Raw genomic sequence first — 19,198 nt, forward strand, 5'->3', positions numbered from 1 at the left:
GAGTCCTTGAGAAATTTCTGATATACAGGACAGATTGATACCTGCCAGTAGGCTTTAGCCAAGTGCTACAAAATCACCAGGTTTAAGAGCCTTCACCACACATTTTACAGGTTCCATCCTGAATTTCCATCACAAAAATAAAGACATACTTCAGGTCCAGTATTTTTTTTTAATATAAAGATTTCATTTTATTGAATAGCTGCAGCAGGAAGCCTTTGTTGGCATAGACAACAGTACAACAATAGTAAAAAACTGATTAAAAAACATATGCAATACAGGAAATAAATGTTAAGTGGAAGGAAAACTACTGGCATTTAATAATTTCCAGGACAAAGTCTGCCACTATCATACAAAGAGACGGATCAGGATTGTCCAATAAGTAGTGTAATCTAAATAAATCGGGGAGATCGGGTAAATGTAAAGGAGTAAGATTCACATACTTGGATCTGATTTCCTTGAATCTGAAACAGCGTAGTAATTGGTGGGCCAGAGATTCAACTGAGCCATCATTACACGGGCACAATCTTTTAGCCTTTTCGTGCTTGTTAAATCTGCCATGTAACAAGGCAGAAGGCATAACATTAAACCTGGCGAGCATTATGGCTCTCCTTTGAGCAGGGTTTATTAAGCAATACAGGTAGTGTGCCAAATGGCCCTGTTCAAATGGGAGAGAAAAGTAGAGGGGGGAACACGTTTTTTTGGCTGCAGTGATTAGGGTAGAGAACTCTCTATCCAATAGTTGACCTTTTAAGGTCCAGTATTGCTCTCTAGATCCTATTCTTCTTGAGAACTGTAAAGAACTTGGAGAACATGGTGGATAATCTTTCCTGCAATAGTATTGGTTCGATTGCCTAGATGGCAAACAAATGAAAACTGTCCAACTGTGTGTTGTGTTGTGTAGGGGATACAAGGAACCTGTTTTAATGAAGTTAGATTAATTCTATTGTGTATCTTTTAGTTACTATTTCCATCACCCAACAGTCTGCTGGTGCATCTAGCCAGCCCAACTGAACTCACCTTTCTCACCACCACACGCCCCTTTCTCACCACACACACATCTAGAAAAACTTATTATTGTTGTTGTTGTTGTAGATTTCACAGCTGCCAGATCTTTAGCTGGTTGTTGGCCTTCATTACAATTCGAGCCTCACCCAGAGGCCTAGGAAGTTGTAATGTATCGGCGTAGTATTCGTGCGGATCCCAGCAGGGCTGTCTTCTGAATTTGACAGATGTTAATTTTGTGCTGCCCTAGTGTTTTTGGGATGGCGCCCAGCATGCCGATTACCATGGGACGACCTCAGCTGGTTTGTGCCATAGACGCTGAAGCTCGATTTTCAAATCACGGTTTCTAGTGACCTTCTCGTGATCTTTTTCAATGACCCTGCTGTCACCGGGGACTGCTATGTTGATGATGCTCACTTTCTTGTCCTCGATCACAGTGATGTCTGATGTGTTTCAACACTTTGTCCATTTGGATTCGCAAGTCCCACAGAATCTTGACCTTCTCATTTTCCATTATTTTCTCTGGACAATGTTCCCACCAGTTCTTAGCAGTTCTTATGTTGTAATTCTTGCATAAATTCCAGTGGATCATCTTGGCCACTGAGTTGTGTCTCTGTTTGTACTCAGTCGGGCAATCTTTTTGCAGCAGCTGAGGACATGATCTACAGTTTTATCAGCTTCTTTGCACAATCTGCATTTTGCATTATCTGAGGATTTTTCGATTTTGGTCTTGATCGAATTTGTTCTAATGGCTTGCTCTTGGGCGGCTTAAATCAGGGATTCAGTTTCCTTTTTCAGAGTTCCAGTTGTTAACCACAGCCAGGTCTTTTCGTTATCCACCTTGTCTTTGATTTTCTCCAGAAATTGGCCATGCAGTGCTTTGTTGTGCCAGCTTTCAGTCCTCATTTTAATCACAGTTTTTCTGTATTGTTTGGTTTTCTGGGTTTGCAGCAAATGTCTGTTCTTCACTTCAGTTGTAGTTGTTGTTGTTGTTGTTGTAGATTTCACAGCTGCCAGATCTTTAGCTGGTTGTTGGCCTTCATTACAATTCAAATCTCACCCAGAAGCCTAGGAAGTTGTAATGTATCAGCATAGTATTCGTGCGGATCCCAGAAGGATGCCTTCTGAATTTGACAGATGTTAATTTTGTCAATTCGACATGATGATGATGATGATGATGATGATGATGATGATGATGATGATGATGATGATGATGATTTCTATTTATTCCTCACCCTTTACAATAGTCTTCTATTGTGGTTGATTGCTTCGTCTTAAGTCATTCTGAAACTTGGGAAATGCCTTGTGGGAAAGAAAGTTTGGGGGTGGGTTCAGTGGTGGGATTAAAATAATTTAACAACTGGTTCCGGTGGTGGGATTAAAATAATTTAACTGGTTGTTTACAAGCACCATTTTAACAACCAGTTCTGCCGATGTGGTGCGAACAGGCTGAATCCCAACACTGGGTGGGTTGTCAACAATATGCAGATGACACCAGCTCTACCTGTTGGTAGATGAACAACAGGGATCAGCAGCAAAGGACTTGACTGGGTGTTTGGAGGTTGTGGTGAGATGATTGAGTTTGAGCTGGATGGAAGTTAATCCATCTAATCCATCATGTGGCTGAGTTGGACTGAATTTGGGGAAAGGACTATAACTCCCAGTCCTTGATGGAATGCAATTACATCTTTTGTTTTTATCAGGAATTTGGGTGTTGCTCTAGAAAGCTTCAGTAACAATGGAAAAGCTGGTCTTGACTGTTGCTAAGACAGCATTTTACCACCTTCGCAATGCCCAACAACTAGTTCCATAACTGTCTCATTCCAACTTACCGCAGTGACTCATGCAACAACTACCCCAACTTTATTAGTGTAACTCATGCTATGCAGGGTTGCTATTGAGATTGCTCTAGAAGGTTCAATTAATACAGAATGCAGCTGCACAGGCCATAACTAGGTCCCCTTGGAGAGCTTCTATTCAACCTGCACTGGCTACTGATTGACTTCCAGATTAGGTTCAAGGGGCTGCTTTTAACCTTTAAAGCCCTGGACAGTATGGGAGCCTGTCCTCTACCTCTCAAAATCTACTGGAGGTCCCTAGCTGAAGAGCAGTCCATTTGCCTTGACCAGAGCCCAAGCCTGGGATTTCAGAGGAATAGAATCTCCAACCTGTGGCTCTCAGGATAGCCCATGGAGTTCATAAATCCCATCAACCCTGCCAGCATGGCCAATTGGCAGGGGCTGATGGGAATTGTAGTCCATGAACATCTGGAGAGCCGCAGGTTGCAGACCCCTGCCTGAGAGGAAACAAGTTGGAGTAGGAAGGTACTTCCCAGAATGCATCCATGAAGTTAGAAATTAGTGCTTGTTACCTAACTCCAAGGGAAGGAACAACCCATTCAAAACAGGCACTGCCACAAACTGAAATCATTGTTAGTGAACTCCCCATGTTTAAAGTCCCTACTTTTCTGCTAGCCTTGGGAAATAATTTCATCATAGTAGCTGTACCTTCACTATCTTTATCTCAGCTCCCATTCCTGAACTCTAATGGTGCACTTATGTAGTTCTGTTTTTTCACTTTACCTCTCACTCGTTTTCCTGACTTGGTTTAGCTTTCCATCTTCAGCTCTCAGAAATATCCATTTTAACTCAAACATACATGAACAGATGTGCCTGAACATAACATTTTCTTACCCACCCACAGTGAAATCCCTTTCTAAGATTCCCACAGAGCTTTTAGGGTGGGAATCTGTCTTCTTTTGTAGCTGGGGAGGAAAGGCAGCATTGTATAGCCCAGGGGTAGGGAACCTGCGGCTCTCCAGATGTTCAGGAACTACAATTCCCATCAGCCCCTACCAGCATGGCCAACTGCTGGCCAATTGGCCATGCTGACAGAGGCTGATGGGAATTGTAGTTCCTGAACATCTGGAGAGCCGCAGGTTCCCTACCCCTGGTATAGCCTGATCTCATCAGATCTCGTCACCTAAGCAGGTCAATACTTGGATGGAAGACCAGCAAGAAAGACTCTGAAGATGAAAGCAGTGACAAACCACCTCTGCTTCTTACATGCCTTTAAAGCCTCTTGCTGGCATTGCCATAAGTCAGTTGCAACTCAACAGCACATAAGTAGGTAAAAAGAGGGGGATTCCAAATCTAATTAAGTCAATAAATAAATTATTTTAGGCAGATATGCAGATAATTGAGAAATCATTATAGATCATAGGCTAATTCCATTAACACGTAATGAGAAAATAAAGAACCTGTTCATTTACAGAGAAGTTAGCACTGGCAGTGTTCTCTACCAAAATGATTCTTGTGTTATTTTGAACAAATGTATAATATAGCAAAAATAGTCCTTCTCCGGTACAGCCAAATGCAATTCACTTGATAGACCTAATACTGAAGCTGATTTTGAAAATCAGACCTTTCTGCTTGCTATTACTTTACAATTACCTGACATTACTCACGCTCACACAAAAAATATTGTTCCAATAATTTTATATTATGAAGTTATTCATAAAAAAGAATTATGAACATAAAGAAACTTTTGTTGCTCTTAAAACCATGCCCCTAGCTAATGTACCTGAAATTGAAACAAACACAGCAGCATACCAATAACAAAAAAAAAATCCTGATGGTTTGCAGGCACAAATGCCAGAGGGGTAGCTTTTTAGTGTAGAGGTAGTATTAACAGAATTCATGCCACATCCAACAACATGGATTCTGCCAGAAAATCACAACAAAAGCCATCAAAGAACATGAAAACAAGAAAAGAGGTGAACGTTATGAACAACCAGCAATAAAAATGTTCCTTTAAAAACCTGAAAGCATGGTAACATGATAAAACAGAAATCACAGCTCTTAAGCAAAGTTATGATTCCAACTGGAAATCTTTTATCAAGTTCCAGTTTGAATCATAACTTTGCTTAAGAGCTGTGATTTCTGCTTCATCGCTTTACCATGCTTTAAGGTTTTTAAAGGGTTGAAAGTTCCAACCCTATTCCCAAATCAAATGAAAGGTACTCCTTTAATTTCAAAATAATATTATATGTCTCTTTCAGCTCCATCCAAAATGGGGACAAATTCATTGCTAGAGTTGCACCAGTGGGTTTGCCGTGGTGGAGTTGCACCAAAATGGGGACAAATTCATTGCTGGAGTTGCACCACTGGGTTTGCCCTGGTGGAGTTGCACCAGTGGGCACTTGCCCTGGTGGAGGAGCAGATTTACCGGCAGGTGGCTGCCACAGCTCTCCTGACGTAGTGGGGGTGGTCCATAGGTGTAGCCAGGGGAGGAGCCAATGCTAGACAACTTCCACCTGGCCATTGCCTCAACAACAGTGGTGCCCGGAGCTTTGGAATTACGCCCCCTTTTTGGTGATGTAAGTCCATTAAGCCAGTGGGTAGCCCAGTGGGGAGGCTTTTTTGTGTTTTTTGCCTCCCCACACCATCAAAAAGCCCTCCTGGGAATGGTGGGTAGCGTGGCCATGGTGCCCAGCCCTTTGCATTGGGGCTGTTAGTTTCCTCTCTTCACTAGGAATATCCTGCATTTCATGGTATGCAGTGACTATTCAGTATATACAAGTAAAAATACTGAATAATTTTTTTCATAAGTAACACTGAGAAAAGTGAATAATTTTGAGGCATGATAATTGTTTCAGCCCTGTAATGAGGTTTTCCCCAATTATCTGTAGTTATACCTGATGTGATCTAGTTTCTTGCAGCATAATTAGTTCCTTCTTGAAGAACATATTTATTTATTTGTTTGTTTGTTTGTTTGTTAGAATTTATACTTCTCCCTATATGGAGACCTCAAGGCGGTCCACAAAATTTTTAGCTGGGGGGGGGGTGACAAACCTATATAATTATCTGTGATTAGTAAAGTTAATAGATAATTGACCTGATTAGTGACTAGATGGGAGAACACTCAGCCCCATGGAAACCCCTGAGCTCTAAAAAAAAAGAAAAGGAAATTTAACAGAAGGCAAGCAATCTCAAGCAAATTCTGAATAGCACAGGGTATGTGGGGAAAGTGCTGAATAAGCCCCTTAATTTTTAAAATGGAAATCCTTGAATTCATAGTTAATGTATTGGTCTGCAGTATTCAAGTTCAGTAACACTTAAAGAGACAGACAAGACTTTTGATTTTGAATTCATAGAACACCAGCTTGATACAGTGAGGAAGACCAAAAACAGGTATCTATTTATAATCTATCCTCTGACAATTGTGTGCATCGAGGAATGCTGCTGTAAATTTCGTTGTGCGTGCACAATGACAATAAAATGCTTATGCTTATGCTTATGTCATCTAAGTTTGAGTGTCGACCCACATTCCTTCCATAATTAATGTTGCAAAAACTAAAAGCACGAACCTTCTGTTAGAAAGTGAATTCCTCATGCATTGTAACTACAACAGATGAGGGTTCCCATTTAAAGCTTTGATTTTCCTTCCAAAAACTATTTTAAAGCCTCTTGGACAGGAATTATGACATTTATCTTTTATGTACACTCTCTAGTTTAATGAATTCTGTTATGATTGACCGTAGACAAATTCTAGAATACAGTAGCTTTATTGTTCATCGGGTGACTTTTAACATTTAAAATATTAAGCCAAAAATTACCTATGAGTGAATTTCCAATAAAGTCAGTTGCTCACACAATAGAAGAACTCTTGTTTTCAGCCAAAACAAGGATCCAAACACTGTGTAAACTAGTCCCTAATTTCAAAATGTGTCTCTTTTAGTATGTTTTTCTCACCCCCTTTGTAAATCTTTTGTGTTGCTCCAACACTGCCACTCATGGGTTCCAACCCAACATCCTCACACAAAAACAACAAATCCCAGAGCTGTGCTCTATATGTTTGCAGGTACTAGGACCTCACCCTAGTACCTGCAAAGAAAGAAATCTTATCTTTCTTGCTAGTTTCACAATTCCTGATCCTATGCAACCGTATCATCTCCTTATACTGAGTTAGTTTCACTGACTCTACCATTTGATGCCCAAAACAGAAACAAAGAAACAAAATCAGAGGATCAAAACTTTCTTTAATCCAAGAACCCGCCATTCTGGAAAACACACCTGAAACATCACTGATACGTACCTACCCCATCCTTTCAAGGTGTTATGTATACCACCTATACACAACGTATGCAATAAACAATAAAACAATAAAATAAATAAAATTACTGAACCATTCCTTCAGTTAAAAAGTTATTTTCAACATTTACTCTAAATCTGTTTCCCTTTATCCTAAAACCATTAGCCTATCCTCTGTCAGCATTGCTGTCAAGCATGCCAACACAACCCTTCCTCTTTGTCACATTCCCAGTGTGACAGATATGTGGCTGCATAGAAATGCTTCTCCCCTGTATCTTTCACATATCTTCTGCCAAGCGCTTGAACATCGCTGGTCTATTCATCTCACGGGTAGTGAACAATCCTGTCTTCCAGCTCATCGCTATATTCACATATTCTGACCAAATCAGGATTGCTTCCTCTATTATGGAGGCTGCCAGAGAGAAGACAACTGAATGAGATATTCCTATGCCCATGCTAGTCAGTACATAAGGTACTTGATATACGTGGTTCAACTGGTTCTGTTAACGAGTACAATACGGCTACAGCATTAGACCCTTCTATTCAGAAATATATTGGAGGGGCCTTATGGGAAGGCTTTATATATCAAGTTATCCTAGAGTACATAATTTGCAAACGTTTGTTTTGGTTTATGGGATTTGTATACCACCCTCCCCAGAAGGGCTCAGGGTGGTGAACAACAGCTGCCATAACAATACAATAATCATAATGATGGGCAACAAACATCAAAGAAGGCACTATCAACATGTAAACATCAAAGAATATACTATTAACATGACACAAACTGAGAAATATACAGCTGCTATTAGTAAGAGGACCCCTGAAAAGTTAACCTTTTAATCCACTGCAACAGGTGGCATCTATGGATATAAAATAGGCTTTGTTTTCAGTGTCCAAATGCCTGGCATATACAGAGGTGAGGGTGGCAAAGCAGTAATTCCTGTTCTTCCTTGCCCACTAATGGCAGGGCCTCTCGTTGCTTCTTGGCAGTTGGCTGGTGCAGCAGCTGCTCCTATACCTCCTCATCCTGTCTGGCTCACGTATTGGCAGTTCCTGCTCCCTCTGGCTCCCCCTTTGGCCACCCAGTGGCAGCTTGGGTTCCCTCCTCTGCCCACTACCAGCCTACTGGAATGCTCTTCTCTTTCCAAGGATTGACCCTCCTCCTTTTTTAGATCTCATTTCTACTTGTGAGACTCGTGTCCTCTTGCTCTTTTGCCTCCCCACTGCTGGGATACTCTCTTGCAGGCCAGTCAGCTTAACAGCCTGCCAACCTACCACCTCCAACAGCTGCCTAGCTCATGCTGTGGGGAAGGGGGAGTAGCTCCTGCTCCTCCCCTCCTTCCACCACAGCACCATTACTTCTACCTGCCTGGCACATGCAGTGACAGCTTAGAGCAGCATATGCAGCAGTGGCTTTACTTCCCACCTCCCGCATGGCTTATGTGGCAACAGCTCCTGCTGTCTACTCCATGACGATTCTTTGGGAAGAATTTAACACTCCCGCCACCTGGGAAACTTTTTTCACTTTTTTGAAATCTTGGGGTCTTCAGATGAGTATTCCTTTTCTGAACCTGACCCCATTCTCTAGATCTATCAGTTCACACTGGGGCAGGTTCAGCATCAGATACAAGATGTACTTTCAGCTCAGTGAAAAAGACAGACCATAACGGAGGCAAATAAACCAGCTCTAGATTTTCATTTCAGATTCATAGCATGTTTAAAAGCAACATGCTGGTCAGTCCCTGCCATGCACTGTAATTATAGTGTTGCCATTCAAACTATTAAATTTCTGCTATGTTAGCACACTAGTTTGCCAGTGCAGCCATTCCACCACCTGTCTTAATTAACTGATAAGCATCTATAAATTAGGGGTTTATAATCAGTTATATCCTTTTTACTCAATTTTTTTCTCACCCCTATTTACTATAACAATAAAAAAAGATATAGGAACCAAAATTATCTGTGGCCTTTTCCACATGCACAGTTTACCATAGATTTATCCAGTGGTCAAACCTTGTGTCTTGGAAATGTTTTTGGTGAAATTATTCCACACACCTCCGTTCCCCTCCCCCATTCATTTCTCCCTTGTATTTTCAGTTACATTTACTCCACATGCCACAACTGAAAATGTATTATTTCTAATGGTGGTGGTGACACAGAAGAACAACCCTTCCCTTCAGGCATTTTCTCCTCCCACTTGGCCTCCATTTTTGAAAGGAATTTTTAAAACTTCTCTATGGTATTAGTCATGTAACATAAGGGCACAGGCACAAGTAGGGTGGATAGTGCTTTACTTTCAGGTCTGTAAAGCACATAGGAAGGGGGAAACAATCCTTGAGACCATTTCCTTGCCTGCCTCTGAGAAAACTAGTGGGAAGGTCAAAACACGCCAACTGACTCTGTAATTGATTTTATAAAATCACCACCTGCTCTCCCTCTCCAACATCCTGGGGTTGTGAATTTATACACCATGAAACTATTTCCCAGCCCCCCAGCTGAGTTTTCTTTTGGGAGATGGGGGGGGGGTCAGTTTGTGCAGGGAAAACATTGAGGGCTGGAGGTAGAGAACCAAATCAAGAATGAAAGACAGGTTGCTCTGCAAAGAAGTGAGTTGTTGATCCCCTGAAATGGAGTCCTGGAGATACAAACTACTGGGGAAAGAGAGGGGTTTTTAGGAGGGTGGATGGGAGAAAAAGTGAATAAGAAAGATTAAAAGGGGCAAAATGAGAGAGAGAAAAGAGGAGAGAGAAAAGGGGAGGGGTCAAAAGAAATATCAAAGGAAAGGAAGAAAGGTGTGAGAGAAGGGGAGAAAGAAAAGGTGCACAATTGGACAAAGGGGAGAAGGGGAGAGAACTGCTGTCTACTCCCACTTGCTCTCTGATCCTTTTCCTTCTTCTTGGCCAGGTTCATCAAATCACCCTTCCCTGGTGGACATCAGGGTCTTCGGAGCATCCAGCTGCTTTGCCAAGGACAACAAAACCAAGGGAGTTGAACACCACAGGCTGGCAGCAAGAGTCTGCACTCCCTGATCATTCTGGGCAAGGGAAATGATGCAGCATTTCTCTGGGACACACATCTTTCCCCTGCCTCTCTTTTGGGATTATTTACTTGTTTATTTGTTTTCCACTTGAAGTGGGGAGGGCATACTCGGAACCAAGCAGAAAGTTATTTTCCGTGGCTAGCAAGCAGTTTGTATTGGAGGGTGAAGACCTTAGACCAGAGAAATGGGGGTATCCCAGCATATTTATCCTCCATTGGCCTGGTTTCTGTCTGTGCCTTTATGTTACATCACTAATGTGATAAAATAAAAAAAGAATTCCTTCTGAAGAAGAGGTGGAGGAGAAAATGGCTGAAGGGGAGGTTGCGCAACTACATTCGGGTGTAGATAAGGGCCACATGTTTGGTGGGGTGGAGAAAAAAAAGACGAAATCAATATGATCACATGCTCATGGATCAGGAAAAAAATCACAGTAAACATGTTCAGGAAAAGAACAGAGGCAAAGTAAAGTAGGAATGTTTCTGTGACCAAATGGAGGAGAAAAATGCAGCATTCAAAGAAAAAAACTGTAGCACTTAACAGTAGGAAACATTTTAAACCAATAGCATGGAAAAGACCTCTATTAAGTTAACCCCTTCCATGTACACTATCTGTACATTATGATTCGTCTAAATGAAAGGGGATCTCATTTAATCTGACAGTCATTTCTGTCAAAATGTGACCTGCAATAATTGCTTTTGGCACCCCTGATTTTATATACTGTGTTTTCATTAGACGGAACAATTTCTGCATATGTTATTAATTAGATTACATAAAGTAAAATTCATGCCTCTGTCCAAGCATCCTACAGTGTAAACAAGGTGAGTCCTTGTTAAATGTATTCTGCATCACCAACTTTCTCCTTTGTACAGCAACCCCATTAAATACCTGTTGATAACTCTTCTACTAGACACAGTTAAGTGGGTTATTATGACTAAAGCACCATTAAACAAACAATAATGTGCAACCTTTGAACTGGATAGTGTCTGGAACAAACAAATGCCCACAACAAACATAATGACTACAAATGTATTGCAATCCCAACTGTTTGCTCCAAACCCATGATGTTAAAAACTATACTTTTAACAAGGGAGAAAGCCTGACGCATTTTAAAATGATATCACTGACCCTATTCACAGGGAGGCTGATGACTGTTTTATTGAATGTTCAAAGATAAAAGTCAATTCTGTAATTTATATCTGAAAATTGAATTCCTGGTCATGAAAGGCTGCTAACAGAATCAGTACCAACTCTTTTGAGCCAATGTTGTAAAAAGTATATCTTGCTGGCAAATTCTTCAGCAGGAATGCATTTGTTAAACCTTGGGAGGCGAAGAAAGTGTATGCGTATGTAACCTCTACAAACATGCAGTACTATTACATATAGACATAAAAAAGCCATTCTCTGCAGGTAGCAATTTCAAACAGAACTGTGTGTAATAACATAATAAACCAACTGAAGGAGAACAGCTTAAAACTGTCAATAGCTAAATTAAAATTTTGCATATGCTATCTTCTTACCCTATTTAACAGCACATACAGCACCATACTAAATAAAATAGGCGGAAGGGGGGAGATTTATTGAAACAAAGCCAGTTCTCAGCAACATTATCTATTATATGGCGAGAATAAAAACTACAACAAACTTCTTTGTTGTTCACCACATTCTTCTGTGTGTTGCAGGTTATCAGGTTTCTGTAGACCTCCTCAGGTAGCTGTCTCCAAACATCTGTCACACACACACACACACAAAGCCTTTATTGGCATCATACAGTAAAACAATTTGTACCAAACATCTGTCAATTTCCTGCTAGTTCACCTCCTTCAATTTTCATATTATTGAAAGAAGCATTTTTTAAAAAAGAAGACCCCATTTTCAAACAATTCTTTGTGCTCTTGAGGAGAAGACGCTAACTGGACTGTTCCCAGAACTGCAAGAATTACATGCTCCTGTGCCACAGGTTCACTGCTATAATTAATCTCTCCTGAAATAGTTCTGCACCAAAAGTGTATCTAAGGAGTAAAGCAATAAAACAACTGCCGATGCCAGATACAGACCACAGGGCTTGCAGTTATATACAGTGGTGAGCCGCACACACACACCTCCAATCCCTATTGGGCAGGGAAGTTGCTTTAGTAACCCCTTCTCAGCACTCAGAAAAAAATTAGTAACCACTTCTAGAGAAGTGGTGAGAACTGGTTGGATCCCACTTCTGCTTATATACCAGTTTTGTTTCCTGCAGGCTTGACTTCATATTTTTGTTTTATTACTGTGAATGCAGTAAAATGCAGCGCAGAGGCCTGAAAAACCTCCTGCACAAATTCATCAAGGCCACAAGCGAACAGTCACATTTTTCACATCCAAGTCTGCAATCCAGGTCAGTCAGTTATGAATCCAGTCCAGCCTCACCAAAAAGTGAGGAGTCTCCAGTGGATTTGCAACTTGGTCCATTGGTTTCAAAGAATTCATGGATGGGGCTCCAAAACACTGCAGCAGAAGTCGTCGCTGTTTTAACAGTCTATTTTTGTTGCAGCTCCTTCCACTTCCACGTAGGATATTGAGTAAATCTGGTTTATTCAGACCGATACTCGTTCCCAATCAACTATTTAAACAAACCTAATTAAATTACAAGGAAGCAAAAAAGAGGCACGTATTGTGCCGCTAGAATGAATAACACTGCAGGTCTTTTCAAAAAGAAAAAGAGCCTTTGGAGGAATGGTGAAATCTTCCCATCTCAGCAAAGATTCTGGCTTTGGTTTGGCCAAAAAGCAAAGGTCACCCTAGCCTAGAACATGATCTGGTTGCCTCCTTGGCCGGCATTACACTGTGACACAAAGTCACGCTCTTAACATTAAAACGAAGAACTCATGCAGGGGGAGATCCGAGAAATGGGGGGAAAAGCATCAAACCCAGTAGCCCATTTGCAAGCGAATCCAGCGGGCTCTGACTCCAGCAGTGGGCATGCAATGCCTCTTTTGCCCTGAGGAGCCTCCACTAGAACTCTGCAAACAAAAGTAACTTCCAAAGGGGTTGCATGAGGACAGGACACGCTTTGCAAGCCCGTAGGCAAAAGATCGACCCCCTCCACCCCATCCCCGCCCCCACCCCCGTTTCCTTTTCGCAATAAGAAAAATCTAGAAAGAAGCAACAAGGAGGAAAACCGCAGGCGGGGTGGGAGGGGGAAATCACACACGCCCTAGGAAGCTACCCAAGGAAAAGGTGACAGCCGAGCCAGGTTTCTGACCGTCCAAACATCCCTGCAAACAAAAAGGCCGGTACCCGCAAGGGGGCGGGGGAGAGGGGGCCGAAAGAAGCTTTCTAAAAAACCCTGCAGGAGGCAAACAGGCAGGGAAGTGGCGCCTGGATTCCTCTCCCTCTTGCTACTGCAGCCCAGCATGCACACACGCTCGCACATAGAGAGATGCATGGAGAGAAAACTGCATTTAAACCCTCGGCCCGTTCTTCTTCTTTCTTTCTTTTTTTTTTTTTACCTCCGACTCTCTTGCCTTTTTTCTCACACCCGGCCGGCCTTGAACCCGGCTGCTCCTTTCGCCACCGCTTCCCGCATCAAGGGACAGGAGCCGCCGCCGCCAATCTTCATCCCCCGCTCTTTTCCCCTGACAGAAAAGAGGCAGCTCTAAATAAAGGAAACCTTCCTCCTCCCCTTCTCCCCCTTCACTCTCAGCGCAGGGCTTGCTGCGAAAGGCGGGCATAATAGATAACGCAGCGCTCTCCCTCCCGCTTTTTTCCCCCCTTCACAAGCAAGCAAGCCAGCACCTCTGGCAGCCCTTTCCCCTCCTCAGGCTTCGCCCTCCGCTCCTGGGGGAGGGGGGCACTGAAGCCACCCCCATTGCAATCCCTGAGCTGCAAGGGAGAGGGGAGAGGGAGGTCTCAGGGTCCCCCTCTCCTCCTGGTTCTTGGACCCCAGTCAGTGGAAGGGGCCACTGGGATTCCCCAAGGAAAGGTCACAAGGTTTATCAGTGCTTGGAACCCCAGAAGACAAGATCCCACCCTTGCCTTCCAGGTCAGCAGATGGGATCAGGAGCAGCAGTGGCGTAGTGGTTAAGAGCAGGTGTATTCTAATCTGGAGGAACCGGTTTGATCCCCTGCTCTGCCGCCTGAGCTGTGGAGGCTTTATCTGGGGAATTCAGATTAGCCTGTACACTCCCACACACGCCAGCTGGGTGACCTTGAGCTGGTCACAGTTCTTCTGAGCTCTCTCAGCCCCACCTACCTCACAGGGTGTTTGTTGTGAGGGGAGGAAGGGAAACAAGATTGCAAGCCCCTTTGAATCTCCTATAGCAGAGAAAGGGGGCATATAAATTCAATTCACCCTCTCTTTGTAATGTGCACTCAGAAAAGCCTTTGACAGGAGGTTGCGCTCAGGGAATTTGCACCACCATTTTATGAGCCCAGTTAGCCACTGTGCCGCTCGAGGTTCCAACTGCTAAAGTAAGTGTGTGGTGTGGTATCTTAGTTACAGTGTCAAATTAGGAGCTGAGGGACTCGGGTTTGAGTCCTTGCTCAGCCGTGGAAGCTTAATGGGTGACCTTGGGCCACTCGTATACTGTTAAGCCTAGACTACCTCACAGGGTTGTTGCAATGATAAAAAGGCAGAGTGGAGGATAATGTAAGCTGTGTTGAGCCTCCAATGGGGAAGAAAAGTGGGATATAAGTGAAGAAAAACAAACAAACAGATCTCAGATGGGCTTGTCAGGCTGTGGCAGTAACACAAATTAGGAATCCAGTGGCTCTATCGAGACCACCACACAAGTGTTTGTGAGGTCACTTCATCAGATATGAACAGTACATCCACCAGGCTGATACATTTATACTAAAACAAACTACACGAAGGCAATATTGGGAGAATGTATAGAAGAAAGGCAAGTTTACAAGGTCCAATCTAGCCAAACAGGTAATCGGTTCATTCAGCATATTTCGCCATCCCTTGTAGGGAGTTACATTGGAATGGTGTTTGTACTTTCTTCTAGGGCTGCCCTATAGGCCTCTGATCCTTCAAGGAAAGAGTCAATGCAGGAGTTGGCCTGCAGCAACACAGATGAGAGTGGCCAGTGGTTACAATGGACTACAGTTGAATGTCCTTTGTTCCTGATTTGCCTGGACATTGGCAAACAGCATGGTAAGGTAGTGCCAGCATCTCTGTGACCCTTCCTCTTCAGCATTACGCTTATGGCCAAACTACACAACACAGCCAGCACAGATCCAACAGATTTTTTTAGAGGAAAACTGGCAGTTTGAAAATTGACCCAAGGGCTTGGTCCTAATTCGGCCTGTGGCAAAGCAGCAACAAGCGACCCTGGTTTCCCCAGGGTGTTTGTTGTGAGGGGGGGGAAGGGAAAGGAGTCTCCTGCAGGAGAGAAAGGGAGGATATAAATCCAAACTCCTCCTCCTCCTCCTCCTCCTCCTCCTCCTCCTCCTCCTCCTCTTCTTCTTCTTCTTCTTCTTCTTCGTGTCTTTTAAAGTCCCATACCAGTTCCCCCTTGATTGGTTCAGCTTTTGAAAAAGCCCTGGGAAGGGGACAAGATCATCTGGTGTTGCTATACCATCAGAATCAGGCCCTTGTTGCAATTTCCCTCTAAAATGGCATCAGTGCCCGTTTCCATGTGTAGTTTGCCATTCAGTTACAGTTCTATGGTATAGCAGCAGATATGAGGCTGGATTGTTGAAGTCTTACACACAACAGCCACAAGAGGCAGCATTGTCCCACTTTTGAGGCAGGGATGCCTCTCTTGCTTACCTGTGTGGAGTGCACTGTCACTGCATCCTCAGGTGGATGAGCTGAGTATCCCCTTTGGTGTCCAGGTCCTCAGGTGGAGTACCTATAAGGGTTATGAGCAGAGCAGCATTAGATGTATACTACCATGTTTGTTCTTTGTCTGTTTGGTTGTTTGAACTTACAGTCCCCATGTTGTGCTAAGTGACCCTGTTGTGTGTGGGGAACACCTAAGTCTGCTCCCCCCTTCTCAAGAAGAAGGCAGGGTCATAGGTAAGTCTCTCCTGTTAAAGTGGCAAGTTTTATACTTTTTATTTCTAACCACACATAAACCAGGTAGTGGGACAAGTCTACAGAAAAGGATGGGGAAGAATAATACAGAAAATATAAAACATGGTTCATAGCTGACTAAGCACTTACAATCTGAAAGCATCTGTATGCCTGAGAAATGGATCACTTCTGCCTTCCAGAATCATCTCTCTGGGTTTAGCAAAAACAAAACAAAAGCTTGTGCATTTTGGACCCTTTATTTTAGTTTTTTCTTTCTTTCAAGATTGGTGAGTTCTGTTTTTGGACTAATCAGAAAGTGAGATGCCAGTTTAAAATACGTATCAAAAAAATTTTTTAACCACTAAAAACAATAATTTACTGCATGGTCATTGTGAGTTTCTGTGCTCAGCCCTAAAATAGCACTGAGTACAAATGAGACCAACTGGCATCCGGCATGCGGAGAAGGAGAACTGTCAGGTGGGAAATACTTCCTGTGACTCCCTCATTGAGTTGATAGGAAACTATGCGATCGATGGCCAAAGTGCTGTATCTCTGTGCTGAATTCTATTTCTCCTCTCCCACCTGAAAGGCTGTGCGCCATTTCCATCTTAGAGCAATGGAGTTTGGTGCTTCATTGCAAACTCCAAACAAAGTTAGACTGCAGCATTATGAAACACGTGAATGATTTCATAACAGAGGGGACTTCCTGGAGTAACTTTTTCACAAGCTTTAGGGCACTTTCGCACATGCAGAATGATGCCTTTTCAATCCACTTTCAAGCTGGATTTTGCTGTGTGAAATAGTAAAATCCACTTGCAAACAATTGTGAAAGTGGATTGAAAGTGCATTATTCTGCATATGCGAAAGTGCCCTTAGACACTCATTTGGTGGGTTTGCCAGGCATGGGCTGGTAAGCAGCAGGGGGGAAGACATGGGGTGGGTGGGTTTTAGCACAAGTGTGATGTCACTTCTAGGAAAACCTGGGGTGGTCTGTTTTTAAACAACCTTTTAGATTTCATACCAGTTTGTGTCAAAAGTAAACTACCAAGCATATATTTTCTGAAGTTTGAGGAGAACATGGCATAAGAGATCGATTTATTTACAGTCATTGACCAGCAAGGTACAAAAGGATTAAAATCACAAAAAGCATAAGAGAAACACACAGGTGAGGTTAAAGACACTGAACAGGTTCATCACTTTGAACTAGATCATAGGCCCTGACTTCCAAATTTCATTCACTCTATGGGTTAATAAGACTGCTGTCCTTCCTTAATTGCTTGCATATTAGGGTAACACAAAGCTCTAGATTTTCTTCTGCAGTATGTGTAGTTTAATTACATCTGGGAAAGACAAAAAGGAGCATGGGAGTGTGCCAACATTCATCCTGTCTGTCAGTCACCGACTATTGATGACAAGCTGTTGAAAGCTTGGCAGCTATTCATAAACAGCAACCTGGCCAATGAGGACTGGAGAAAATTGTCTGAATTGTATAGAAAAAGAAAAACATAATCATTTTTCAAGGGAAAACTAAAGGGAGTGAGGGAATCTCAAACAAGGACCTTGTCAAAAATGGAGAACAGTTAACTATAATAGTTGTATTATTCAATAAAACAATTTTCATCCAGAATACTAACGGAGAAGCACAAAATCCCCCTCCCCCCATTTTAAGTACGTATTATTGTAATGCAGATATCTGGGAAAATATATTATTTAATTTAAAATTCCATTTAATTGACATGAAGTGCAATTCTAGTATGCTGTAGTGTATCAGCTTGGTGCAGATATACTGTGATAGAGACAGTGTTGACTTCAGAATGGATCCAAAGCTGGGTTCAGATCTTCATTTATGAATCTCACTAGAAACCCTTTGCCAACCACTCTCTCAGAGCATCTTGATGCAGGAAGAACCATGAATCTTCTCTTTACACAATATAGAAAGGGCATACTTCAAAGGCAATGAACAGACTTGGTATTAATGGAGATTCTTCCATTTTCTGTTACAAGGGGGGGTGGGGAGATATAAATTTTGTAGCTTCTGAACAATATACTCCTGTGCTTCATTATGGAAGGGTGTTTTATTTCTACGTTTTCTTTAACTTGTGATTTCTGTTGCTGTCTTTTGCAATTTGGGAAAAGGATACTAAATTTTTATTGCTACTAAACTGCACAACCCACTGCATTTGAATTTACATTAGATTAATAGCTATATTTTTTAGTGTGATCAATACTTGGACATAAATATTTGCAGTTGTAACACTGGAGCAACTTGGAAACGGAACTGGTATCAGCATGATTACAGTATCTTTCAGTGTGCTCCATTCAAGCTGCTGTTAAGGATAAGCAACTGATGGTATTGAGGCTCCATTTGGCACTCCGGAACTTCCCATCTTATCCCTGCCATGATACCCAAATTAGCTCTCTCACTCTCTCACCCATTCCCACTCCTGAGTACCAGATCCATGTAAGAAGTGCTACATAAGCTGCTTAATCACGAGGAGTCACCATCAGAGAAGATGAAGTTCTGGGTTGCTGGAAGTGACCAATTGCCAAGTAGATCATGCGCTCGAAATATTCTGGCATATCACTGGCAGCATGACCTGGACCACCCTTATGTCAGCACAACACCAGAGGACTGCACTGTCAAGTATAGTACCAGAGGACTGCACTGCCAGGGAAGCCCTACAGGGAAGTTCAAGGTTTATATAGGACAGGGGTAGGGAACCTGCGGCTCTCCAGATGTTCAGGAACTACAATTCCCATCAGCCTCTGTCAGCATGGCCAATTGGCCATGCTGGTAGGGGCTGATGGGAATTGTAGTTCCTGAACATCTGGAGAGCCGCAGGTTCCCTACCCCTGATATAGGAAGTTCTAGCTAATGAAGCTAGGTCCTCCTCAGCTGTTGATGTCTCCATTTCGTTCTGCTGGCTTGTTACTTGGCTCTTCTGATTCCTGATGGCTCTCCCAGCTGCACAGCATCAGGCTCTGCCTGGGAAGGGCTTGGAGCTGGTTCTGCTGTTTGTATTTCCTCTCAAGGAGCCAGCTCTGACTCCACAGCATCTTCAG

General features: G+C 42.7%; 1 protein-coding gene across 2 annotated transcripts in view; it reads right to left on the bottom strand.

The window, feature by feature from the left end:
- Nucleotides 1–13,815, bottom strand: part of MPPED1 (metallophosphoesterase domain containing 1) — a 102,823-nt gene extending 89,008 nt beyond the window's left edge. Inside the window, exons 1-2 of one of the 2 annotated variants that reach the window (XM_048501849.1) lie at nt 13,623–13,815; nt 11,777–11,859 (exon numbers count right to left, since the gene is read on the bottom strand). The gene's annotated coding sequence lies outside the window, so the exon portion shown is untranslated. The remainder of the gene's footprint in view (nt 1–11,776; nt 11,860–13,622) is intronic. The other variant, XM_048501848.1, reaches the window with a different exon arrangement.
- Between the last annotated feature and the right edge of the window lie 5,383 nt (nt 13,816–19,198).

The sequence above is a fragment of the Sphaerodactylus townsendi genome, linkage group LG06 (assembly GCF_021028975.2).
Source record: "Sphaerodactylus townsendi isolate TG3544 linkage group LG06, MPM_Stown_v2.3, whole genome shotgun sequence".
NCBI lineage: Eukaryota > Metazoa > Chordata > Lepidosauria > Squamata > Sphaerodactylidae > Sphaerodactylus > Sphaerodactylus townsendi.